The sequence below is a fragment of the Podarcis gaigeae genome (assembly GCF_964106915.1).
Source record: "Podarcis gaigeae genome assembly, chromosome: 2".
NCBI lineage: Eukaryota > Metazoa > Chordata > Lepidosauria > Squamata > Lacertidae > Podarcis > Podarcis gaigeae.
The window spans coordinates 85,310,909-85,324,730 of record NC_139679.1 but is presented as its reverse complement, the minus strand read 5'-3'; the positions used below and the strand labels follow the sequence as shown (position 1 = coordinate 85,324,730).

At 44.6% G+C, this 13,822-nt stretch overlaps 1 long non-coding RNA gene across 1 annotated transcript; it reads left to right on the top strand.

The window, feature by feature from the left end:
* Nucleotides 1-807: 807 nt before the first annotated feature.
* On the top strand, nt 808-12,309 carry LOC310839048. Its single transcript, XR_014561312.1, has 3 exons — nt 808-913; nt 6,437-6,603; nt 11,872-12,309. It is a non-coding gene; the product is annotated as an uncharacterized lncRNA (long non-coding RNA).
* The last annotated feature ends 1,513 nt before the right edge of the window (nt 12,310-13,822 follow it).

Sequence of the window (13,822 nt, the reverse complement as noted above, 5' to 3'; positions counted from 1 at the left end):
GCACAAAGAGCATAGCCTGGCAAAGCCAGGCGTTGTCATCAGTGCTTTTTTCGGGGGGGGGGCGCAGGGGTACACACAACCCTAAACATTTTGTGAATCTAAGTTTGGCCTCATTGAGGGGAAGTATTTCAATATGAGTAGGAAAATGAGAGTACCCCTAAACATTTTTTTAGGGGGGAAAGCACAGGTTGTCATTTGGCAAGCAGTCCTCCGTGCTTCACTAGCTGTACCAAACACTATACCTGGGAGCACAGGAAGTCTTCAGGATGAGGAACATGTGGTTAGATTCTGGAGATATATATATATATATATATATATATATATATATATATGCTTTCGTAGATTTTCACGGGTACATGCTTTCGTAGATTTTCACGGGTACAGGAATGCAGGTTTTGGTGTCCTCGGGTGTCTTCCCGTGTAAAAGTTGGGGTGTCTAGGCGACGTTTCGACGAAACGTCGCCTAGACACCCCAACTTTTACACGGGAAGACACCCGAGGACACCAAAACCTGCATATACATATATATATATATATATATATATATTGTCCATGTTTATGCAGCACATCCTCAAATCTGAGATGGGAGGGGAGAGAGATCACAAATGCTAGGTGCCTGAGCAGGAGAGCCGACCCACCTCCATTTTTTGTTAGAAGCCCTCAGGAGTCCCTGGGCTAGGAGAAGCAGGAAGGTTTGGGTTGGTGCAGAAGGAGGAGGCTGGCTATCTGTGTTTTGTTTCCTTTGGTTGGAAATCCAGTTGGTAGTTAGTGCCTCTGAGAGTCTGTTATGTGCCGGTGCTCAGGGCCCAGCCCTCCCCCCACGACGAGGAGGTACAGTTTGTGAAATACACTGAGCTTGCGGTTGACCAGAGTCTGAGGCCGGAATTCATGCACTGCTCTGTATCCTGATGTGGTAAGAAAGCTCAGGCCCATATGCAGGAGGCTGAGGTGGGGGAATAACCAAGGCTGTGAGAGGCAGCAAAGAGGCTGAGAAAGGCCTCTGCCAAGGAACCCGAGGGGAGGCTTTTGCTCTGAGGGCCTCCGAAGCTCCGGAAGGAGCAACCTGACCCTAACGGAACTGTGATAAAAATGAACGTGACACTGGAACCAGAAAGATTAATGTCCAAATTGTCAACAAAGGAGAGAGTGGTGGTGGGGTGTGTGGGTGTGGAGGGGATGTCACAAAATGAAGGAAACAAAGGAGTGGTGGGACTCAAACAGACACTTGGAGAAGGATGTGAAGCGTCCAACCGAGACCACAGATCTAACTCCACAGTATCCCTGGGCTCCATCAGTTGCCTGAAGGAAGAGTGTGGAACAATCTGGAATCTCCTCAGGGAGATTTGCTTCACCCGCCCTCCTTGCCTGCTAAATATCTGCTTCTGTGCATTTTTGATCTCCTGGCTACCAGATCAATCTCACTCAAGTCTCTCCACGGGTTTTCTCATCTGTAATCCCACCAAATGCTGGTGTTTCAGTGATACATCTCAGCAACTGCCGTCGCCACCCCCCACTGCTCTCGTTCTGAGCTTTGTGATAGCCTCTCTCGCCAATTTTCTGACTGTACCTCTTCCATGATACTGGCTGAGAAGTTTTCCACCCACATAAGGCCATCTAGGCCTCAGCAGCCTCTCTTCTAATTAAGAAAAGATTGAATAAGAACGCTGCTCCCATGATGTCATGGTCTATTATTTACATGTATTCGTCACCGATTAGCCTAGTCCCATACAGCAGTGATCAAATAATACAATAAATATCAAATCAGATAAAACAGCAGCAGCATAGGCACGCACAAGCAAGCAAGCAAGCAAGCAAACAAAGAAAGGAAAACAATGTAGGTGAGAGAGGCCAAGGACAGCAAGGGCAAAGGAGACGGGGAAACACAAATCGGAGAAGTGGGAGGCCTCCAGGCAAACAAAGGGCACTACGCAGTGTTACAGCAGCATAAAAATAAAGCACATGTTCAAAGCCTGCAGGAAATTAGGCCAAAAGTGAGGTGCTTTTCAAGCTTCACAGAAATGAGTATGAAATAAGAAGAGGAGAGCTGTTTCAATTCGTAAGGCAGGCCTAAAGTCATGGCAGCCTTCACTAACTTGGCATAGCTCGGCCTTCACTAACTTGCTAACCTCCAGATGTTTTGAGACTACAGCTCCCATCAGCCATGGGGCCTGGAGGGTGCTAGGTTGGCGAAATCTCCAGCAACTGCATCATTCAAGTGTTCACACAACCAGTGGAAGCATCCATTACCAGTGGGCTTTTACACTGAACAGCATTTGCATCTAATGCATCGGTTACATATAGCCTTTGTTGTTGTTGTTGTTGTTCCATGTTCCAAAGCTGCATCCTATATCCACACTTGTTGAGTGATTCTGGAATAAGCAGCAGTCCTTGGATAACAGTTAGGTTTCATCCTGCTCCCTTTAAAAAAAAAAAGTAAGAGCACTCCTGCACTTTTTTTCATCTGCATGTACTTGCCTGGAAGATTATTTTGTCTCTAAACTCTCCCTCCTCCTAGTTCAGGGCACACAAGTACAGTTCTAGTACCAGCTTAATCTGATGATCCAGTGGAGGATCAAGGAGAGACCAGATTTACAACTGGCTGCCATGCTAAGTCTGTTATCAAATTTCTTTGGCCAGCTGTTATCTAGAAACTGCCTTTTCCAGAGCTGAAGATGGTGCGGAATTTACGAACAGGGCTGTTATTTCCAGCGTCTGATATTGCTTCTGACCATGCTTCTGACTGCTTCTGACCATGGAGGCCCCAATGAATTGCCCAATTCCCTTTCGAAGCCGCCTAAGCCATTGGCCATCACCACCACGGCAAGGTGTTCTGCAAGTTAATAATGGGGCGGGTGAACAAACACTTTCTATTCTCAGCTTTCAGCCAATCCATTTTAGTGAGCTGCCCACGTTTGTTGCAGTAGTTTGAATCACTTGCACGTTCACACTTTTACTCCAGTGAACCAGACAACTGGTTCGCGTGAAACAGACAACTGTGCAGCTCTGCCTTTCCCACCGACTGTCTTAGACGGCCATCTAGTGGCTGCCAGGCCTCACGGCAAAAGCTAGCCTTCTTATGAGAGTGAAATCGCAGAAACAGGACAGTGAGGCAGAATTTACTTAATACAAAGCATCTGCCCATAAGGCATTTTCGGGGGGGGGGGAGGAAGGAGGAAGCAGGGTATTCATTAGGATCGATTCCATGCATTTTTAAAAGGCAGATCAGATGATTCCTCTCCCCAGACTACATGTGGAGGTGGCCAAGAGAACACCTGTCTCCCATTCCCACCTGATATGCTTGTGCCACTTCCAATGTGCCTCAATGCAAGGGACGTAGCCTTGGAATGCAGCCTACATGCATAAAATCCAACTGAAACAGGACCAAACTGCAGAGCCAATTACTGGATTTAATAGGAAGCTGACATACCAAGCATGGGCATAACCAGTATTTTTTTGGAGGGGGGGAGCAGGACTTTTGTGGGGGGGGCAGAACCTCAGTTACCTATGTATTTGTTATTGATTTTTATTGCTAGGGGTACAGCTGTCCCTTCCTGCCCCCCTTGACTACGCCCATGATACCAAAGCAGACCATTGATCTACCTTCTTCAGTATTGCCTACCCTGACTGACACCAGCTCTCCAGGACTTCACGGCAGAATTCTTTCCCAGCCCTAGCTGGAGATGCCAGGGGGTGAACTTGGGGGCTTCTGTGTGCAAAGCAGATGCTCCACCATTGAGCTGCAGGCCTTGCATTGACCCCGCAAGCAACTGCCCTGCACACAACCATCTTTTACGCATATACGCTGTATTGTAATGCCGCAGCCCCACGTGGGCAGCAAGACACATTGGGAGTAGGGCAGACACACCAACCTGGTGGGAAATGGCAGGCACACTTTGGGGCGAGCTGTTATCCTTAAAGAACAGAGAGTTTATTGTAACATGAGATTTCGTAGGCTGGAGCCTAGTTCGCCAGATGCAACAAACAAAGCATCAGCAACTGTTCTGATAATTATCCAGATGCGAGGATCTGTGTGATACCTAAGTTCAAACCACAATCCAAGGGAGAAGCTATACAGAAAACTCGTTCACTGAGTCAAAACAGAAACATCCACACATCAGAGGGAGGTATTTGTAGGCTTGGTGTGGAAGCGTAGATGTACAGAAGCGCATGCACACACCGACTCTAGGAGAAAGAATAGCCCCTAAGGCTGTGGGGGGCATAAGAACATAAGAAAAGCCCTGCTAGATCAGGCCAGAGGCATGTCTATTTCAACATCCATTTCTCAGAGTGACAAACCAGCCAACTATAGGAAGCCTGCAAGAGGGACCTTAGAGCAACTCTCCCTGCTTGTGAGTCCCAGAAAATGAAATTAAGAGGCATTTGGGGCAGGAGGACAACCCAAAAACACCCCAATAAGGACAGTGGGCATGGAATGTTAACTGACATGGGGTAGGAAAGAGAGGGATGGAGTATCCATGAAAAGAGCATGGCTGGCCAAAAGGAAACTCAGTGGCAGAACATCTGCCTAGCATGTAGAAGGTCAGATTCAACCCCTTTCATTTTCAGGTAGGGCTAGGAATGTCCTCTGTCCGAAACCCTGAAGTGCCACTGCCAGTGTAGACAGTACTGACCAATGTCAACTTCCTATGTTCCTGAAGTCCTCCATGCCATAACATTTTGTTGCAACTCCCCCTTGTGAAGTCATTACAAGGGATGGGTGGATCTGTCAGTGTCTCTTTCTCCAGTTCAGTTCTCCACAGCTCCATATCAGTTTGTGATTTTTTATATATATTAAAAAAGTCTTCCCAAAAATTCAGCAACATCTGAGTGCGAATTCGTAATCCTCTTCACATTTATATACGGTTTTGATTCATAGATGCACTTTTGAAAAGCAATTTTCACTGAAAAGTGCATCTGTGTAAGTTATCACTCCACTATTATATGCATCTTTATGCACACTTTGTCCAATCCACGCAATACATGGCCGGAAGGCCACATTGCAACATTCACAGCAGTGCGAATGTCTAAGGATGGTGCTGCCTTTTGGCTCTTGTGTTGTTTTGGAATGCATGAATTAGGTAGGTTCACTTCTTGATGCAATCTGAACCAAATTTCTCTCCATCCCTAGTTATGACTATAGAGATGGTGAAATGCAGTGACCGTGATGTAGTAAGCATTCTACAGAACCCTGAAGGGTTTAGAAGGTAGGCTGGAAACGCAAGTCAGAGCTGCCGAGCTAAAGGAAAGAGTTCACTGAAGGTGTAATGGCAATGGGGGTGGGTGAAGGCTCACTGCAGGAGGCTGATGGTGCTTTTGAGAGTGTATTTAACACATCCTGGCTATGATTCTTCTTTCCTTCAAAATGAGGCTCTGTAAGAACACGCTGTATAGAAACATTTACTGTATTTGCAAATTGGGGGTGTCGGAATATGTGTCTTTTAACACGAAACATTGTAAATTTCATTTTGGTTCCATCAGCCAGGGCTGCATGTAAGCCAGAAGTCCCAGCGAGACACCCAGGATAATTAATGTCTTCTAGTGCTTTGTTTCTCCTGTTATTGGGTTGGTTTCTTTTCCTTCCATGAAGATAGTTCCTAGAGAATACGTTTTTGTTTGCTTATTTAAATACTGATAAACTGCACTTCCATAAAAAATAGCATGCAGACTAAAAATGCAGATATGTTAAGACATATTTGTAGTTTGTAGTTAGTTTGTTTTTAGTTGTTAGCTTATTAATGTTGTTAATTTTTTGTGGATTATGAGTGCTTTGTGAATTTTATAACATGACTTTTCTTGTGGTTGTGCTGTTTAAACTCTTTTTAAAGTTTTTTTTTTAAAAAAACAGTGTTTTATAGAAGGTGGTTGTTTTATTAAGGATTTGTCATTGTTTTACTGATGATTTGTTAATTATTTTATATCATTTATGTTGTAATTCATGAGCTACTGTGTTATTTATTTTATGTAAGCAGCTTTGTGACTCACGTGAATGAAAAGAGGCATAGAAATACGATAAAGGAAAGGGAATCTCTTAGGGGTGGGGGAGAAATTTGAGTCAGTTCACATTTAAAGGCAATTTCACTAAATCCACACTTTCTGAAATTACATGAACCAAAAGGCAGCCACCCTTCGAAATCCCCACTTCTCCAAAGTTTGTGATGCAGTCCTCCAGCCATGTTATGTGTACAAAAATGCACAGGCTAGGGTGAAAAAATGCTTTAGTGAAAGTAGCATACAAAAATGCATTACAGTCAGGAAAATTGCTTTGCAACCAACTATTGGTTGGGCAAAACTGCATTTTAAAAATGTGTATATTATGAAAAATTCACACTAAAATGCTGATAACATTCCTTCCTTCCTTCCTTTTTTAATGCAAGCTAAAATGTGGCAAACTATGCTGGCCTACCCACTGCCTCACTCAGTGAGATGTTTCTGCTAGTTTGCAGCTTTTCCAGAACTCTCCATGAAGGATCTGAGGACAAAGCAGGCAAGGGAGAAACAAAGTACAAAAATTCGGTTTGATGCTGTAGCTATGAGGGCAGCATTGGAACCCAGTCATTCTTCTCTTTGCTCCCAGACAAAAGTGTGTGGATCCAAAGTTAGATGGTAAGCAAAGCAGGGTGAGAAGAGACCGAGAGGGGGGGGGGGGAGCTGGCTTGTTGGTATTAAGCTATGAAGCTTCTCCTAGTTCTATGTACCCTGGAAGTTTCAGGTTACAATAAAGGATGCTGGAATGAAGTAATGTACAGTGGTTGCTTTCCCATTATTGAAAGTATAAAATGTATCAGTTTTCTAGATATGTCTCCAGCCTTGAAAGTTGACAAAGGTTCCTTGTTGTGGAGAAATAACTATTTCTGTTTCTGAAGGTGACAGAAATGTGGGAGTCGGCAGGTTTGGGCAATTAAGAGCTCTGCCTTTACCATTTTCAGAGTGAGATATTTGTGGGGCACCCAAGGGGAAACAAACATGAGAAAAGAGGGTTTGAGATAGTGTTTTGCAAAGAAGGTGAGACGTCAGGACCAGGGATGGAAGAGAATTTTCATTCACTATGCATTTAAAGCTGAATCTATCAAATCCACACTTTTTAAAACAATATGCTAACCAAAATATAGCTATCCTTCTGAATTTTGGGTTGCCGTTCTCCAAACCATACATGTATTGGGGGGAAGTGTGCCTAAAATGAAGATACTAGTGAAAATAACATACAAAAATTCCTTGCAAAAAAAAAAAGTGGAAATTCCTTGCAAAAAAAAAGGAATTTAGTCAAAATTGCATTTAAAAATGTTCTTATTGGGAGAAATTTGCACTGAAACGCTGCTGACCTTTTCATTAGGATTTTTTTTTTAATGCCAAATTGCTATAAAATGTGGAGAACTGAATTTAAGATTGGAAAAAAGAGAAACTAAGAGAATTTAAACTGGCAGATCCTTCCATTACTAGTCAGGACACTGAATTTAGTTTTGGGAATCACCTCTGGGGGGGAAACAAAAGCTGAAGCCTGCTTAATGTCAGTGGGAGATAGAGAAAGAAAGAAAGAAAGAAAGAAAGAAAGAAAGAAAGAAAGAAAGAAAGAAAGAAAGACAAAAGTCCAAGAAAGAGAAGAGCCCAAGGAAGATTGAATAATTTAGGGGAGATGCAGTGCTCCAGGCCTCTGTCTGGCCCTTAGGCCATATCTTTCCCCAAGCCACACCTCCTCTCCCTAGGCCACGCCCCTCATCAGCCCTGCCATGCACTCTCACTGACGAAGTGGAATGTGGCCTTTGATTCTGATAATGCCGCTTGCTTGCTTGCTTGCTTGCTTGCTTGCTTGCTTGCTTGCTTGCCTGGATGGAGGAGATGGAAGGGTGAAAGAGAGAGTGTAGAGATTAGCCTACCGTACAAAAGTAAAATTTTCATTCTGTGTTCCCCCACTTTTGCCTCTGGCCCCGCTAACCACTGGCATGTGGCGCCCTCAAGGTTGCCCAAGGAAATGAAGTCCTTGCGCTGAAAAAAGTTTCCCAACCTTGGATTAGTAGTATATATATGGCAGGTCAAGATTGAAGGTCTTTTAAAAAGGGGAAGAGGCTCAAAGTGGGTTTAGATGAATTAAAGAAATCAGGGTTGGTTGACAAGAAACAAAAGTGGGAATCCATGAGCAAGAGGAGTAGAGGAACAAGGAAATACGGGGCAGGCCATAGCTCAGTGTAGGATGCCTGCTTTGCATGCAGAATGTCCTGGGTTCAATCCTTGGCATCTCCAGGTAAAAGGATCTCAGATAGTAGGTGATGCCTGAGACCATGGAAAGCCAGACCATTTAGACAATACTGTGGTGGGTGGACAAAATGTTTGACCTGCTATAATGCAGCTTCCCATTAGCTGCGAAGGGAAGAATGTGTGAAATGGAGATTTCATAGAACATTTAGGTTGCTTTTCATTGTAACCATTCCACTTTGGCTTTCTTGTTGCAGTTGAGGAATATGTGGATAAGAGACAGGTGCCCTGTGCATCCATGACTGAAATAAACCCTCCTGGATCCAGGTTTCACTTTGAAAGTCCCCATGTCCAATGGGGCTTGCTCCCAAGGTACATGTGCATAGAACTTCAGAGTTGGTTCACCGGCTGAGAAAATGGGGAAAGACCCTTCGGCTTCTTTCACCACAGACATCTGACTGTGGTGAGAAGGGACAAGTGGGCGTTTGTAGTTTTAGGGCTCTCTGAAATCAGAGCAGGAATAGGAGCAGGGTTCAGGTGCTAAGCTTTGAATTTCTTTACTGTTGTGGGCTTCCTAGGCCTGGGGCATACACTAACATGTTCATCCCTGATGAAAATAAGGACATCATATGCCTTATTATTAATAATACCCTGCCCAAAAAAACATAATTAAACATTTAAAAAACAGGGCTGCCTTCAAATGTCTTCTAAAGGTTGCATAGTTACTTATGTCCTTGGCTCAGGAGTTGCATAACTCAACACCCTCCTACATTTCTCCAATGAAAATAGGGGTGGTTTCTAGGAAAAGCGGGAAATTCCAGGATCAAATCAGATACCAGGACGGATTCTGTAAATCCGGGACTGTCCCTGGAGAATAGGGAGACTTGGGGGGGTCTGCTGGGGTTGCCAGTCTGGCACAGAAGCCTTCCCTGGTGCCTTTCAGGAGGGTCTCCTCCTGTGAAATTCGGCTTGAAAGAAGCATTCTATTGTAATCAACAGAATAGGTTGTGTGGTGTGCTTGGTTGTTGTGATGTGTGTGCTCACAACAGTTTCTCCAGTTTGTGAATGTGCCCACAGGCCCAGAAAGGTTGACAACTGATGGCCTAGTCTAGCAGCTCTTTGTTTACATGAATGTTATGTAATGTATTCTGCTGAAATGATGATGATTCTGACTTCTGATTGCCTCCTAAATTTTTTACATGATCAGGATACATGACCGATCCCACCCTCTCTCTCTCTGCCTTTAAATGCAGGGCTCTTTAGAAAAGTAATTTGGTTAAAATTAAAGCATGTTTATTCTATCATTCACATTCTCAAACTGAGACCATGGCTCTGTATACATTGCCTACAGCCCAGCTAATGTTAGTTGTGGCATAGGTTGCACTGAAATCTAGGAGGTAGCCCCACTATGGTTAATTTAAAGCCAGTTGCTTGCAGTGAAAGCGGGGCTTGCGAAACTTTAACTGTAGAACTACTAGGCTGCTTTTCTGTGAAAATTCAGAATCAATTTGCTTTGTCATATTATGAATATTCACCTTCAACCTAGATGTGGGCATTTCTTTATAATTTCATTGGAATACATTATTTTACCCAGACACTCCCAGCCCTTTCTTCTAGGCAGTTCTGGACCCTTAGTCATCTTTAAAAAGAAAGCAAAAATATATGTGCCATTTTGTGTGTTTTGTACTTCTAGTTAACATTCCTAATGCATAGGAAATAAGCAAAATTAGCCATTAAAGAAGTTGTGAATTAAGCGGCCATTTTCTAAAATGACTTTAAAGAAAGTTATCTTTAAAAATGATATAAACGAAACAATCCTGAAATGGGGTATGTGTTCTTTTTAGTTGTACATGTTTTAATGGAAATGTTTTTGACATGATTAGCACCAGTTAAAAGTATCTCTGAAAAAACTGACTTCCTGTATTTTCTTAGTGATTTGTATCTATCTACCCTGTCATATAGAGCAGTGATTGACAATATGATACCGTCCAGAAGTTGTTCAGTTAGAACTCCCATTATCCCGGATTGTTGGTCATGTATGCTCATGTCAGTTGTAGTCCAACAACATCTGGAGGGGACCATATTGGCACCCCCTGACATAGAGTTTCAGGCTTACAGAATAGAGGACAAATACTTCTGGTGGAAATGGATGAAAATGCATACAGACACTTAGAAGATAGGTGATCATTCATACATTTTCCAGTATTAAACTTCACAACATAATATGGTCTGTTTTGCTGCTGCTGCTGCTACAGCAAGCTTGCCATGTAGGAATCCTGGATGACATTCTGACGAAATGGTTTATTCAAGGTAAGTGCCTTAAAGCAACACTACAGCAAGATGCCTGCCTTCAACCTTTTTAGGGAACAGTCCTTCTCAGTGTTTTAGACACTCTCCCCACTCCATAAAAGTGAATACAATGTTCATCACAGTGCTTTGATCTGAAGGTTGGAATAACCATTGCAATGGCTCCGTCCATCACAATAGTGCTCTGCCATCATCATAATATTTTGGATTCTACACCACCTTAACAATTTTTTTAAAGTGGAAACCATTCAGAGATCCTATCTATCTATATCTATCTATCTCTATCTATCTATCTATCTATCTATCTATCTATCTATCTATCTAGCATCTATCTATCTAGCATCTATCTAGCATCTATCTATCATCTATCTATATCATCTATCTATCTATCTATCTATCTATCTATCTATCTATCATCATCTATCTGTCTGTCTATCTATCTATATCTATCTATCTATCTATCTATCTATCTATCTATCTATCTATCTATCTATCTATATCTATCATCTATCTATCATCAATGTTCCTCCTCCACACAGATATGTGGGCAACACAGGGGTATCCCACTGAGCTCTGCTGGCACATATTTGGTTGGTGCTTTCGTTCAAGGCTCTGATGCACATTGGAGCTTGGTCTTCAGAAATAAGTGGAGGCGGGTGGGTGAACTCAAGGGATTGCAATTTTGCTTTGATGATCTGTTTCCTCAAAGTTTCACTTGGACAGACTTTTGTAGTGGGATGAAGGCCTCCCGGAAGGCTACGCATGCATGCAGCTGCTTAGGAGCATATCCTGGGCATGTGGAGAAGAGGCTACATGATGCTCCTGGCTTCTTTGCACATGGCTGTCACTATGCACATAAGGATAAGGATTATGGGCTGGGATAATGAGGGTAATTCTTACTATTCCAGCTACCCAAAGTGCCTTCCTATGGCCCCAATGGTTTGCTGGTTGAGCCACACAAAATGGCCCTGGGGGAATGGTTCTGAGTGGTTTCTGCTGTCCCTGGCAGGGAGGCTGGTGTGCCTGCCTCTCTCTGAACAGACAGTGGCAGGGATCCAGAGAGCCTTCACTTCAGAGCCATTGTAAGGTTTCCTGTCTGACGTCCTGACAGAAGCAGTGGGTCCCCAACCGCTGCTAACTCTTCGGCTTCCGGCTGGGGCTCCTGCCTGAACCCCCCCTGTGCTATCAGCTCCACACCAGATGCTTCTCAGGATACTGTGGTAAAACTGTGCAAGGCGAGAGCGGCAATTTGGGGTTTTTTCCTATGTCAGCCTCGAAGACAAATTGGACGGCGGGGTGGGGAGAGAGAGAGAAAAAAAAGATGTCCTGCCTTGTCACTGCCCATTATTCACTCTTGTTTTTCTATTGTATGTGCAGGAAAGAAGCAACGAGTCCCCCAGGCGGCTTTATGTCAAGGGCTGAAATTTGGGAGAAATCTGATCAAGTTGGCTAAGAGGGGGCTAGATGTTTTCCCAACTTGGTATGACCATATTGGATCATTTGTGTGTCCCCCTAGTGGTAAAACTGAAGCCACTACACCTTGTGAATATCAACATTTTTGAAGAACAAGCCAAAACCTTTGTACTGAGACTAGACCCCCAAAAAAGAGAGTAATTTTTAAGCCCCCCAGCATAATGACTGGTTTAGATCCTTTTCCTTAAGCAATGAATAAGAAGCTGCAGCTTAGGTCTTCCCTCTCCCCTTCTTGGATCTGTTCTGTGGACTTTTCGTCTAGCCTAGAATTGAACCTTTCTGGGTGAATGTATTCTTGTCTAAATAATAATAAAAAAAAGATTGTTGCTTGTAAATCGTAAAGCAGCCTTTGGCATACGTTTGCGTGAGTTGCCTAGTACCTCCTATACCCTTTTCCTTTCCTTAGGTTCTTCTTCCTACCTAGATGATGGACTATCCCCAAGATGTCCCTGCTCTCTCACTGCCATACCTGTTTGGATTAAGTCAGAGGTGGCTGGCAATGCCATTGCACTCTGACAACAATCAGCCCCAGCCCACACCGCCAAGGGTCAGGGCTGATAGGCAGCCGTAGGCTGTGCACAAGTTGCTAGCTTAAAACACAGCTGAGTTGCTCTTCTACTCAATTCAGATCAAAGCTGGTTTGGGGGAAAAACATATCAATGCACCAAACTTCATAAGAAACAACAGGATAGATACAGAATAGAAACGGATCGTGGCAAATGTGGTGTATACACCCAGAGGTGGGAGCACACTGGATGTGGAATAAATAGGAGTATGTGCACACAGCAGCACCTCTTGCTGCCGTCTCTGCTCATTTCCTTCCTTTCTGAGGCCTGTGTCTTACTGCAATGGGAAGACCAGGTACTTCATCATTTTAATGGTTCCCAGGAAAATGCACACTTTTCCCAACTGCACATGGTTGGGGGAAATGGACATGCGAAATGGTCTTCGCTGTTGGGAGCGTGATAAAGAAACTGGCGTTGTCGTGAAAGCCAGGCTATACATGAGAGCTGGACGGAAGAATCAAGCATGATAATCATTATAATTCAATCCATTCCTTTTTGAAACAAGGGAAGGGCCGTGGCTCAGTGACAGAGGACGTGCTTTGTCTGCAGAAGGTCCCAGCCTCAATCTCCAGGTAGACCTGGGAATTTCCCTGTCTCAAAACCCTGGACAGCCACTGTCAGGGTGTTTAGACAACACAGAGCTAAGTGGGCCAAATGGTCCATGAGGACCATGTTCCAATCTCTGTACATTAAACAGCTTGTTGAAGATAAACTGGGTGAACAGTGCAGCATTCTGACCACTAGATGGCGGAGAACTACTTCTCTTCACTAGTTTGGCAGCTAGAAAGCAAACCCCCAAAGGTGATGCTGTTTGCAGCCTTGTGGGTGTCCTGGCTCTCGGCAGTGGCGTAGCGTGGGGGGGTGCAGGGGGTGCCAGCCGCACCGGGCGCAACATTTTGGGGGGCGCACTCGCAGCTCTCTGCCCCTACCTGGCTCACTCCCGCTTGCAGCGGCAGCAGCAGCTTGGCGAATAGGGCACGCGCGCGCAGGGCGCACGGAGTGGCAAAGGCAAAGGAGACGAGGCAGAGGCTGCGGGCTGGCGGAGGAAACAGGAGAGATTCAGATTGCAAGCAAGCCGGGACGCTTCGTCGGCTTGGGGAAAGCCCGGCGGGGGGCAAGGGCACGCGCCTCGCTTTGCTGGGCGCAGAGGTGGGGAGGGAAGAATCTCCACACGAACATTGGGGAGCGCAGAGAGGAATCGGGGGGGCAGCTCCAGCCATCGCCCATCGCCAGCAATGTCCGTGCCTCCTTCAGGGGGCTCCTCGGGGGGGCTCCTTGAGGAATCCGGG